Raw genomic sequence first — 12,099 nt, forward strand, 5'->3', positions numbered from 1 at the left:
ACATAGCACGTGTGATTATGAATTGCTCATCAAATAATTGAGTGGCCAGTGTAGCCAGGCTAGCCGATGAAATTCTGTAAGAATCAAGAAATCTCATTTGAATAGGAACACCATTAACTTCAATTTTCTTGCTAATAGATATATATTTCTCATCATTTTCAGCTAAAATATTTAAATTCTGCTTGTCAAATCCCTCGTACCTGATCAGATGATGGAAATCATAATTGGATGCTCCATGGCAAAATATGGGGATAAATCTCGGTCTCTTGATCTTAATATTACAGCTATTACACAGGGCCTGTTTATATCGACCATCTGTATGAGAATGGTGATGTACCTTGATATTTGTATCTGAAAATTCACAATCACATACCGGGCATTTTTCTGCATTGTTGAAATCTTCAATCTGATCCTCTGTTAAAGGCAACATAGGCTTTGATTTTAATAAGATGTTAGATGCTATGTCACGGCACTCATTTTCTATTCTATGTGCAAATATTTTGATGGCATTTGGTCCCAAGTATGAATATTCTTTAGTAACAACACCATCCTGTACAACCATATAACAAAAACTGGAAGGTTCATGTAACTGATATGGTGTAATTGAAGAATCTTCAGGATTTGGATTGCAGAATGCAAGAGATTTGAGATTTGATTCAGAATCCCAGACAATATATGTTGGGTGTTCCAACAAGGCTTCAAACTTATTGAATTTTGCTTTTTCACCTGGCATTGGCATCACCATATGAACGGGTTTATGGTTGCCACAATATTTCCGATGCTCAATTAACTTGTTTTTTGCAATTTCTGCACTCTCTTCACAAATCCCATTCACCATTTTCCTGCCATCAAATACAGTCAAGCATCTTCTGCACGACCTGAATACATTGGATTTATGTAGCTGTGCTCTCACCAAAGCCTCAAGATTTTTTATCAGAGTGTAATGCCATGTGTTATCTCCTTCAATTATGAGCAGATCAATCGGAATAGCAGATTCATCATCAATTGTACTGATTCTGAGAGGTTCTATCAAGCAATTGCCACGGCCGGTGGAACAAATAAATACGTTAATAGATAATTGTTTATCATTGTTATCCCTGGCTCTTTTTTCAAATTTATCGATATTCTGAACTAGCATTGGATATTCTAAACCCTCCATTGCCTCGTCAAATTGATGTTCATGTTGTTTGTAATAAGTTATTCTCTCAGGATGGCTTGAAACTGGATACAAAGCAGCTAAAATACACCACAAAAAGCATTTCTGGTCGGTGTTTTGTATATTGACCACGGCTTGTTTGTTTTTGATATTGTCAGGTAATGGAAGATATGTAGATCCTTGTAATGGGCTGAATTCAGAAATGTTGACATATAACTTGTGTGGAGAGCCGCATAGGCTCCAGCCACTCTCTTTCGCAGCAAATTCAGAGTGTTTGATGTTCAATTGTTCCATCAGACTGTTTATTATTGTGTCTGAATTTGCATTTGAATGTACAGGTACAGTTTCTGTTATGTGGGGCTGTGTAAATTTTGTGCCGTTTGGCTTCTTATATTGTGCAAACAATTTGAGGGACAGCTTATAAGAGCCATTTTGTGCATTGAGAATTGCCTGCAGATCAGGATTTACACTGTTCAAAAAATTCTCAATGCCACATCTTGGCTCTGATACAAATCGGTGATCTCTTAATTGGCCATTAAAACTGCTACGGATAGGTGGTGCATTGGGTGACTGATTTGCAGGTCCGGCATTAACAGGTGCTTCATGCTTCCTTTTCGGAGCAGATGTGGATGGTTGTGTTGATGACTGTACAGAGCAAGTATCTTTATGTATATTTAAGAAGTATGGCATGCTGTATTCTATATGACATTTAGGGCATATTATTCTGGGAGTTCTGTATTTGTCTGGGTTGCAAATCTTTTGGTGTCTGGCCCAATTAGAGCTTAATATATTTTTATTGCATTGGTCACAATGTTTTCGTTTTGGCATTTTTGTTGTTGTTTATTCTGGGCTTCAATTCAAAACTTTATACTTAACAGTTAGGTTCGGCTGTGTGATTTGTATATTTAGTGTATATACTTAATATTAATATTATTAATATTATTATTAATTTTTATCCTCGGTTTTATTATATAAACTTTTTGGGTTTTAAAATCAAAACTCTATGCCTATCTTATGACAGGTTGTAAGGCCAATAATCCACGAGTGGAAATATTGATCTAAACTGACCTTCCGCAAGTGCCTGCGCGGACATGCATATCTAGCTCAATGGCCTTGTCATGTATTGATTTTTTGTATAACAGGCTGGGGGAGATATAAGCTTGACCCTAAATACGAGTGGATTATAATAAACAAGTTGAATATCAGGCCTGTAAGTATGAGAAATACTGCAATAATACGTCTGTTCTTCTCAAGCACTGTAATAACACGTCTGTTCTTCTCAAGCACTCTCACAATACTGGCTGATATGTAATGCAATAGCTCTTGCATCATGTTTTGTTGCTGGTGTTGCAAAGCATGATGCAATAGCTCTTGCATCGTGTTTTGTCGCTGGTGTTGCAAAGCATGATGCAAGAGCTATTGCATTACATGTGTGTGTGCGTGTGTGCGTGTGTGCTGTGTGCGTGTGTGTGCGTGTGTGCGGTGTGCGTGTATGTGTAGGTGTGTGCTGTGTGTGTGTGTGTGTGTGTGTGTGTTTTGGCTTAATTTCAGGTATAGCCAAAAAAATAGCAAGTTTGTGGACAAAAATCTGGCAGAAGTGCCTTTTGTAAGTGTAGACAAATCAATCTGAGAGCCTCTTCCTTTTCTCGGGAAATTCCCGAGGGCGTTTTTACAAAAATCTTGGGTTAGACGGGGTTCCACACTTGATCAAAAAGCTCATATTGGCATGTTGAGCTAGTTTTAAGTGTAGCCAAATCTGCTTCAGGGGGGCTCTTCCTTTCTTGTCCTGGTTTCACCACAAATACTACTACTACTACTAGTAGTATTTGTGGTGAAACCAGGACAAGAAAGGAAGAGCCCCCCTGAAGCAGATTTGGCTACACTTAAAACTAGCTCAACATGCCAATATGAGCTTTTTGATCAAGTGTGGAACCCCGTCTAACCCAAGATTTTTGTAAAAACGCCCTCGGGAATTTCCCGAGAAAAGGAAGAGGCTCTCAGATTGATTTGTCTACACTTACAAAAGGCACTTCTGCCAGATTTTTGTCCACAAACTTGCTATTTTTTTGGCTATACCTGAAATTAAGCCAAAACACACAGCACACAGCACACACAGCACACACGCACACAGCACACACACACGCACACCACACACACAGCACACACACACGCACACCACACACACACACACACAGCACACAGCACACAGCACACACGCACACACAGCACACACACCCCCATGCACATGCAAGAGCTATTGCATCATGCTTTGCAACACCAGCGACAAAACACGATGCAGCGCCATGGAGTTGTGGGATCAATATTCGGTGCAATTTCTCGGCGCGGCAGGCAACAGGTGGGATCTGATCGATATTGCGAGCAGAACAATTCTTTTCGATTTAGTTCCAGACAAATCCGCTCGCCTCAGCATGGAGGCGCTGCGGTCTCGATTGCATGTACGCTCAGCAGAAAAACGGGATGTGCACTCAGGAGACAAAAATATAAGAAAAGGTCTCATGTTTCTGAATGCACCCCCAACCCACCTCCACACACCCCCAACCCACCCACACACGCACACACACACACAGCACACAGCACACAGCACACAGCACACAGCACACACACACACACACATACACATATTTACTTCCGGTCCACTTCCAGTTTGACTTCAATTGGGCACCAGGCCCAACTTGCATATCTAGTACTAAGACAATGTAATATGCAGAGGCTTTCTAGAATTGCTCTGTGACCCTCTCATTTCTTACATCATAAACATATGATTTTTCTCCTATGAGAATAACACTACATATGGTGTCATCGGGGAGTGTATCGTGGAATTCACAGATAATTTTAATGTTCGTCCTGTCATTCACCACAACTTGTTTTCTTTTGGAAGTGTTAATGACAAACATGGGTCTCTGTGCTTTGAATTCATCTGGTGTGTAATACATATCAGTATTGCCTGTAGTGACTCTCTTGAAAGCCGAAAATGCCTCATATAATTTGAGGAAATCATCCTTGGACATGTCTAAATTGTAATTTTCTCTAGGAAAGACCTCATTTCTGCCATTTTTAAGATATATGTTCTTGATGTTGCAGCTATCAAATTTACTTGAATTTTTTTCCTGATTGTTGTGTCTTCCAGTCTGAAACAGTACCACTACAAAATCAGGCATGTCATATTGTATACTGGAGAATGAATTTGTTGCATCAAACTCATAATAGGTACCAGATGCGGGCTTCTGTACGCATTGATATGTATAAAATTGCAGAGGAATCTGTGGATTTTTTAGGATATCAGCTTTGTGTTTAAGAGCATAACTGGCCTCATATTCAACAACAGGGATTCTTAGCTCCATAGTCTGAATAATGCATTTCCCTGCATCAGGTAAGGTATTAGGCAGAGCTTCTCCTGTAGAGTTTAATGTGCTGTACCTCATCAATGCATTATTATTAATTGCAGCTCTTCTAAATGTGATTCTTAAACCACCCTTCCACATAATATCTTTGTAATCCGAGAAGAATCCTGGCAACAGACGCATGGGGAACAGCACTGTGTGGCTTTTGGTTAATATTTTCTCACCAGCTTCAAATCCGCCTATTTTGTAGTATGAAGCCTCGGTTTTGGATAATTTTAATGTGGCCAAAGCTGTGGAGGTAATGCCGGGATAATCTATTCTGTTTATAACAACGCTATGTTTTCTGATCTCAATTTCAGAGAATAGATGCGGCACAAAATTGTCCACAAGTCTTATATTTGAATTTGCCGGATAATCTGTTCCATCGAGCTTTACAACATCAAATTTGATGTATAGATCTGCTCTGTGGGGGTGTATAAAGCCATCCCCTACATCAAGATCAACCTCAATCTCTGTGTTGGGTTGATTTAAATTTGCAAATGTCCTCCTGTTTGGGGGGAATGACTGCAGCTCATAACTCTCAATATTTTCCATTGTATGTATTTTTATTTAAATATTAATCTCTATGATTGCAGTTGTTGTGGCTCCAGCAAAATCAACTAATTCTTCTTTTTCATTAGTGACCATCAATTCGATGTAATCTATTCTGTTGTGGCATACAGGAAAATATAATGTTGGGGATGGATTGTAGATGATGGGCTCCATAAATTCAGAATTAGGTTTGAATGTTGCAATGATGCCGGTTTGTTTGTGAGTGCCTATGCCATTTGATTTGGTGATCATACCCTCGGCCACATTGCAGTGAATATTCAGAGTCTCTATGGCTAAGAATTTAGGTATATTCATAGCAGTATGTTTGATGCCTGCTTCAAGTTTTGTGTTGTTCTCAAAGCCTAACAGCTCTCCTATAGTACCCAGATGCACTGTTTCTGTGGCAGATACAATTTCTACTCTGTGAGTGACAGAATTTTGACTTAACACCACACCTCTGGGTAACTGAGCATTTAGAGTAGACAGATTATATTGCCCTGGAGTGATGACAATTTTTTGATCCCCTACTGCAATTGTGTTGTTGTGGTGTGTAATATTAGGGATCAAGTACATGCCATAAAATGCCCTGAGAGCTATTGTTTTGGGATACACTATGTCATCATGTAATTTGAGTTTCAATATTGAATTTTGGCTGGTGAGATGGAATACCCCCATGATGTTTCAGATACCACAAGGCTTTTTGAAAATCTTCAATTGATGGTTTATTTATTTGAGACATATATCTAAGAACAGATAAACACAGATGTCCGCAATTAACATCTTTGAAGTTTTGAACACGGGCATTATTGTAATAAAGATTAGGTGATTTTAAATATTTTACTAAATTTTCAGGTGGAACACCTCCAAATGAATCAAACACAAATGCCTTATTTTTTAAATATTTAAGATAACAGATCCAGTGAGTGCCCTGATTTTTGTACTCATCCAAATTAACAATGCCACACTCTTTGTTGAGTGGTTGTTCTGGCAAAGAATCAGACATGTACACACCTCTAAAATGTTTGATGCCCAGTGGCCTGATTAAAGCTTCAATATCTTGGTTTGAAAGCGGCTCTTGTTTTTTTTAAACTTATTCATGGCTCTCTTAACACCTTTGCCTTGTTTCTCTATTGCCAGGTTATGGCGCCTCTGTTCATCTAATTCTGCCCTATTCTTCTTGGCATCTATTACTGTTTTTGCTATGGCGGCTGACCCCCCCGCCAAGCTCCCAACAGCCCCGAGAGCAGCTAAGATGGCAGGGATGGTAAATATGAATCCCCCCACATGTGATTTTTTTCTTGATTGCTGTAATTTTTTTAATTGGGGGGTACTAAGCAACAATTTCATACCATGCCCCTTTGCAATACAAGAATTTTTTCTCTTGCGCTGCTTTTTGGTTAAAAGACTGTCAATAGTTTTAAGAGATTTGAGACCTGCATAAGGTACCTGATACATAACACCCTTGGCCTTCATTGTAGGTTTATTATTTACAACCCCCACCCCAATTTTTGTTTGGTGCTCATAGCTATGGTGGTTCCCAATGCTGATATTCTTTCACTCAAAGAAGCATCTTTGCTTACAAATCTACCAAATGCTGCCTCTTCTAATTTCTTGTCTGCAACATGTCTCTTGTCAAGATCAGAATGTGTGTTGTATGCTATGTCATGGTCTCTGCAAGCAGCATCTAGGGGATTAACACCAGGATCACCTCTGTTTAATCTATGGTCTAATTTTGTGCCTGGACCACAATACTGATAACCTGGAATGTGTAGTTCAAATGGCAACTTGTTTATAATGTCATTAACAAGGCCCCGACCCTCAGAGACATTCCAAAATTTAGGTGGTAGAGTATTAATTATTTTTATAAGATATCCAATCCCCTTAGTGTCATTCACTATAAAATTAGACAATTTGGTGCTTATCATATCCATAATTCCAACCTTTTCATTGTAAAAATTGTGGTTCCCAGCATTTTCCTCCCCAGCTATCACCAATAGCCTATCTACAAGTTTCCTGACATCATCAACCCACACAAATTCTTTAGGCAGGGTGTTGTATTGTTTGATTCCACTACCTGTCTTGATCTGTGACCATATGGGCTTGATTAAGTTGTTGTATTTTGCTCCACTGCTAGACTTGACTCTTTTTTGTGTGGGATCATTGTTCTGGTATAAAGCATCTGATTTTATTAATATCTCTTTGTAATAATCATAATCTTGATCCGTATAGCTGCCAGGTCTCTTCCTAGTCATCAGTTCCCACAATCCAGGTGTGCCGGGATATTTAACAAAAGCACCTTTTTCTCCAAGTCGAGATTCTGAATATACAATTATATCATCTCCCATAAATGTTACTCTGAAATTGCCAATTCTATGTATGATGCTGCCATCAAGCTCTGTGTCAGCATATAAGCCAAACACCTCATCTTTGTTGTCTTTAGGTGTTGTTAAATATTTTTGAGCAAGAAGACCCAATTCAATAGGATCCTGAGTAGCTTCAATTCTTCTAGGAGCAACAGGACTAGGTGTATGAATACTGGAAAGTGGAGTCAATGGAAAATCTAATATGTTCCTTGCAGCTACAGGTACAAGCTCTGTGATCAAGTTTTGATTTTGCTCTGTAACAGTTTTGATATTCTTACCTAAATTATTAATAGCGTCAATCACAGGCTGTTCTGCTTGTTTGTGTTTTTCATAAATTCCACGGTTCTCTGATTTCCATCCCTTAAATCTTTTTATAAGATAATCTCTTAACTTAAGATCATCAATGATTGGCCTTTTCATGGTTGTTTATATACGTCTCCACGTCTAGAAAATCGTTGATTTTATTTCTGTATTTGCCACTATCGGGTTTTCTTGTCATATCAATTGTGACAAACCCATAACTGTCCTGGTTCCAGCACCTGCTGCAAATCTTGGAAAAATCATTGTAGCTCAAGTCCCCACCTACGTATTCATCATGTATGTGCTTGAGGTTTGTATGGTCTTGATGAAACACACATATAAAATTGCTGTTGTCTCGGATCAGTTGCTTGGGTATTTTTGAAAAAGTCTGTGCCAGGTAGAAGCAATCAATGTTTTTGTGTCGGCCCTGTGTAAAAAAGTTTCTAACCTTGTTTTGATTATCCAGTATAATGTCATCAAACACAACAACAGAATTATCGAGACATTCATCAAGTGGCTTAACATCTGGTTCAAAAGTGGCTATATCCAGTCCATCATATAGCTTCATCAACTGCTGATATTTTAATTGTTCCAAGCTCTTAGAGAATACATACAAGTGCCTGTTTTTCCAGTCTAACCAGTTGGGTGCCAATAAAAAATTATCAACCATTAGTGTAGTTTTACCACAAGCAGATGGCCCAACGATAAGACACCTAATATTATCAGGCAGGAAGTTGCCATTTCTCTTATTCTGTTGTTCAGGTTCTGGCAGCCTTTTTATAACATCCCAGGTGTTCATATTATCACTTTGTTTGCATCGATCCAGCTGTTTTCCGGATGACCCAGCCATTTGACAAGTAACTTGTTGCCTTTTCTGCGGATGATTTTTTCTATGAGATATGTGTCAGGCTGTTTAGTTTTGCTGAGCTCTTGTTCATAGAACCTGCCTTTGAGAATTTCTCCTCGGTGATCTTTTATTATATATGTGTTAAGGGTCCCGGGTTTAACTTGAACCACTGTAAATAATTCTGTGCTCCAGTTTCTCGTAAAACCTCTTTTGAATAAGTGCTTATATTTGCTGATTCTTACTTGATCACCCACCCTGTATTTGGCCTTTCTTATTGTTGGCTGGTATCTAGGATAATAAACAGTGCTGATCAATTTTTGCTCATCAGATGAAGTTACTTCAGAGGGTTTCATGTTGATTGTGGAATGGACCGAGTTGTTATATTTATGTAGAAGTTCTGGAAGAATATTAAGCCATTTATAATTACCCTGCAGGGTAAATTGTTTATACATAAGATTTTTTAAAGTTCTGTTGAATCTCTCTACAATTGAGGCCTTGAGGTCACTGTAACTCGAATAATGTTTTATTGCCTGGCTTTTAATAAATTGTTGAAACACTGAATTTTGCCATTATCTGTTTGCAAATAGCGCGGTGATCTTCCACTCTGATTTATGATTGTCCTGAGGGCTTCTGTAACACATTTTCCAGTCTTGGATTTAAGTGGTAAAGCCCAGGCAAATTTTGAAAATGTGTCTATCACAGTGAGTAGATACTTGTAGCCCTTGTTGATTTTGTCTAAGTTTTTCAACTGTCCACTTGACAACTCAATCAAGTCGCTCTGCCATAAATCATCTATGCCTTTTGTGACTACTGGGAGTCTCTTATAATTATGTCGGGCTTGTCTGTGTAATTCATCAACAACTAGACATAATATGTAAACAACAATATTGCAACTATAGGATGTTCAGCAGCTGAAACTGCAGGATTTTCTAAATATAATTTGTCCCCTATTTGTATTTTAAATTCCAAAGAGCCATCATCTTCAGCATAAGATGTTTCTAATGTATTGGGATCTGTAAAATCCTCCAACTCTACACTGGTTATTTTCACTTTGTTCTCAGCATTTGTTATTGATAATGTAGGGTAGTGGTGTGCCTGTGGTTGAAGCCAATATTTGATCTTGATTGGTCTCAATGTGCCCCCAACAAAAAACTGGTAATAAAATTGTGCAGGGGACAGCATATATATTTTGCCACCTGGTGTAAATGGAGAATCATATTCTTTGTTGGGGATGCTGTACAATTCAAGAATTACTGAATGTTTTGGATTCTCGATTATGCCTGTTATTTCCTTTTCTGCTGTGAGCAATCTGCTTGTTACAGATTCAAGGTGCTCATTGATGGTCCTAACAATCTCATCGTGCCCAGGCTTGATTCTTATGTCCACAGCAAGTTTCTTGTATTGTTGCACAATTTCTTGTAGCTGGGTGGCAAAAACAGACAAAGCATTTGCTTGATTGGATTCCATGGTCCCTAGCTGTTGCTTGATATTAGCTACAATTTGCTGTAAATTTTCAACAATTGCCAATTTTGAATTTTGAGCAGCAAGATCATGGACCTGTCTTCTGATATCCTCAAACAGGGCATGCAGTTCATTAATATGTTGATTGGTTGGTAGAGTGGCCACTGTCTGTGTGAGTTGTTTGATCTCTGCCTGGATATTCTTGATATCTTCTGATTTCAATATCCTATTCACTGCTCTCTTAATATTTTTAAGTTCCTGTGATGTGGGCAGATTTGACACAGTATTTTGCAAAGATTCAAGTGCCAATTTCACATTGTGTAATTCAGAAGCATCAGCCACATTTTGCATAGCATTTTGGAGCAGGGCTATATCTGCCTGAGAGGGTGTTGAATGTTGTAAAATTTCAAGTTTTGTTTGGATATCATCGATCAAATGATGAAAATGAGATAGTTCAGATTCAGTGTTAAGGTTTTCAAGCTTTGTGATTTGTTGCTGGACACTGACAAGTGTATCTACAATCCCAGGCAGGCGAGATTCTAGTACATTTGCCAAATCACTTTGCACTGCTGCTATTGTACCTTCAAGATGAGTTATGGAACTTTGAATTTTTCCAAAATCTTCATATGTTTCAAGTTGCAGCTTAATATTTGCTACACTCCGAGTTATTGCATTCAAAGCATCAGAAGATGGCAAATTGTTCATAAAATTTTCAAGTGTCTCAATTTTTTCTTTAACCTCGGCTATGGCATTGTTCAGAGGGTCCAGATTAGGTATCTGGAGTGACTGAATCTGTTCCTTTAGAGTGGAAATCACTAGATCAAAATCTTCTTGTGATTTTATGCTTTTGACAATTGTTTGGAGCTGGGTCTGGACATTATTTATCTGTTCTTCCAATTGTTGTTTCAATTGCTCAGAGTTGGTGGCCTGGGTCTTAAATTTGGCTTGAAGAGCTGCTACAGCTTCTTCCAAACTTTGAAAATTATCTAATGTGGCCAGGTCAGTATATTTCTGAAGCAGCAACTTGAGTTCAGAATCAATTTTAAGAAGAGGGTCCATGCATTGTGATTGTAAATTTGTAATTTCCAATTGAAGACTGGCATTGAGTGTGGTTTGTAAAGCTTGTAAATCACTTCTTAATTTCTTGACTCTGACATCAAGCATCAGAATCTCATCACTGTGATCTTCATGTCTTGTATGGCCAAATATATCATTAGGCATTTTTGTTTTAGCGGTTATTTATTATTGAATATCTGATTCTTAATTCTATAAAAAAGGGTATAAGCTTGTCATATGATCCAGGGACCTCAATATATAAGCAGTCACCAGCAGAAACAGTATATACAGTGCCAGAAATCATGTTTGAGTGCTTAATTCTGTAAATATTTCTCCCTACTGAAATTTTAACATCACCCTCAGGGGTTGTAATAAATTGCAATTGCCCACCTACAGGTAATTGGTAATGATTTAAATTATTGTTAAATATGTACAATATTTTGCCTGTTTTATCATCAATATCTGTAAGTATGCTGTTCAGATGAATAATTAACAAGCCACTCAGTTTAGACATTACAGATTGTAAATCAGGAGAGGGTTGTGGTGTTGGCAGGTCCATAACAGCCTGTTTTTTGAACCCAAATAAGTTCATGGGCATGTTTATTTATTCCAAATCATGCTCTGTGATTGAGCATTGATTCCCATTTTTCAAATAACAATGACCCCAGGGTAGAGTATGTATGCCACATGATAAAATGCATCTCTTATCATCATGTGGATCCAGAGCCACTTTTCTTACAACATTTGAAGTCAATAAATGATCCACACTCTGAATTCTGCATTCTGATGTTTTGATTGTACTCTGGGATTTGAGGCAATTTTCATAATCTTCAATTTGGAGATCTTTTTCAACAGTTACTCTGCCAACGCCCTTGGCCTTTTTGGCAGCAACACCACTACATGTTTTAAAACTATACACCTTGGCACTTAACCCAGCAAATTTCACAATAACATCACCAAGTG

Source organism: Lepisma saccharinum, chromosome 4 (assembly GCF_977018435.1).
Source record: "Lepisma saccharinum chromosome 4, izLepSacc3.1, whole genome shotgun sequence".
NCBI classification, from domain to species: domain Eukaryota; kingdom Metazoa; phylum Arthropoda; class Insecta; order Zygentoma; family Lepismatidae; genus Lepisma; species Lepisma saccharinum.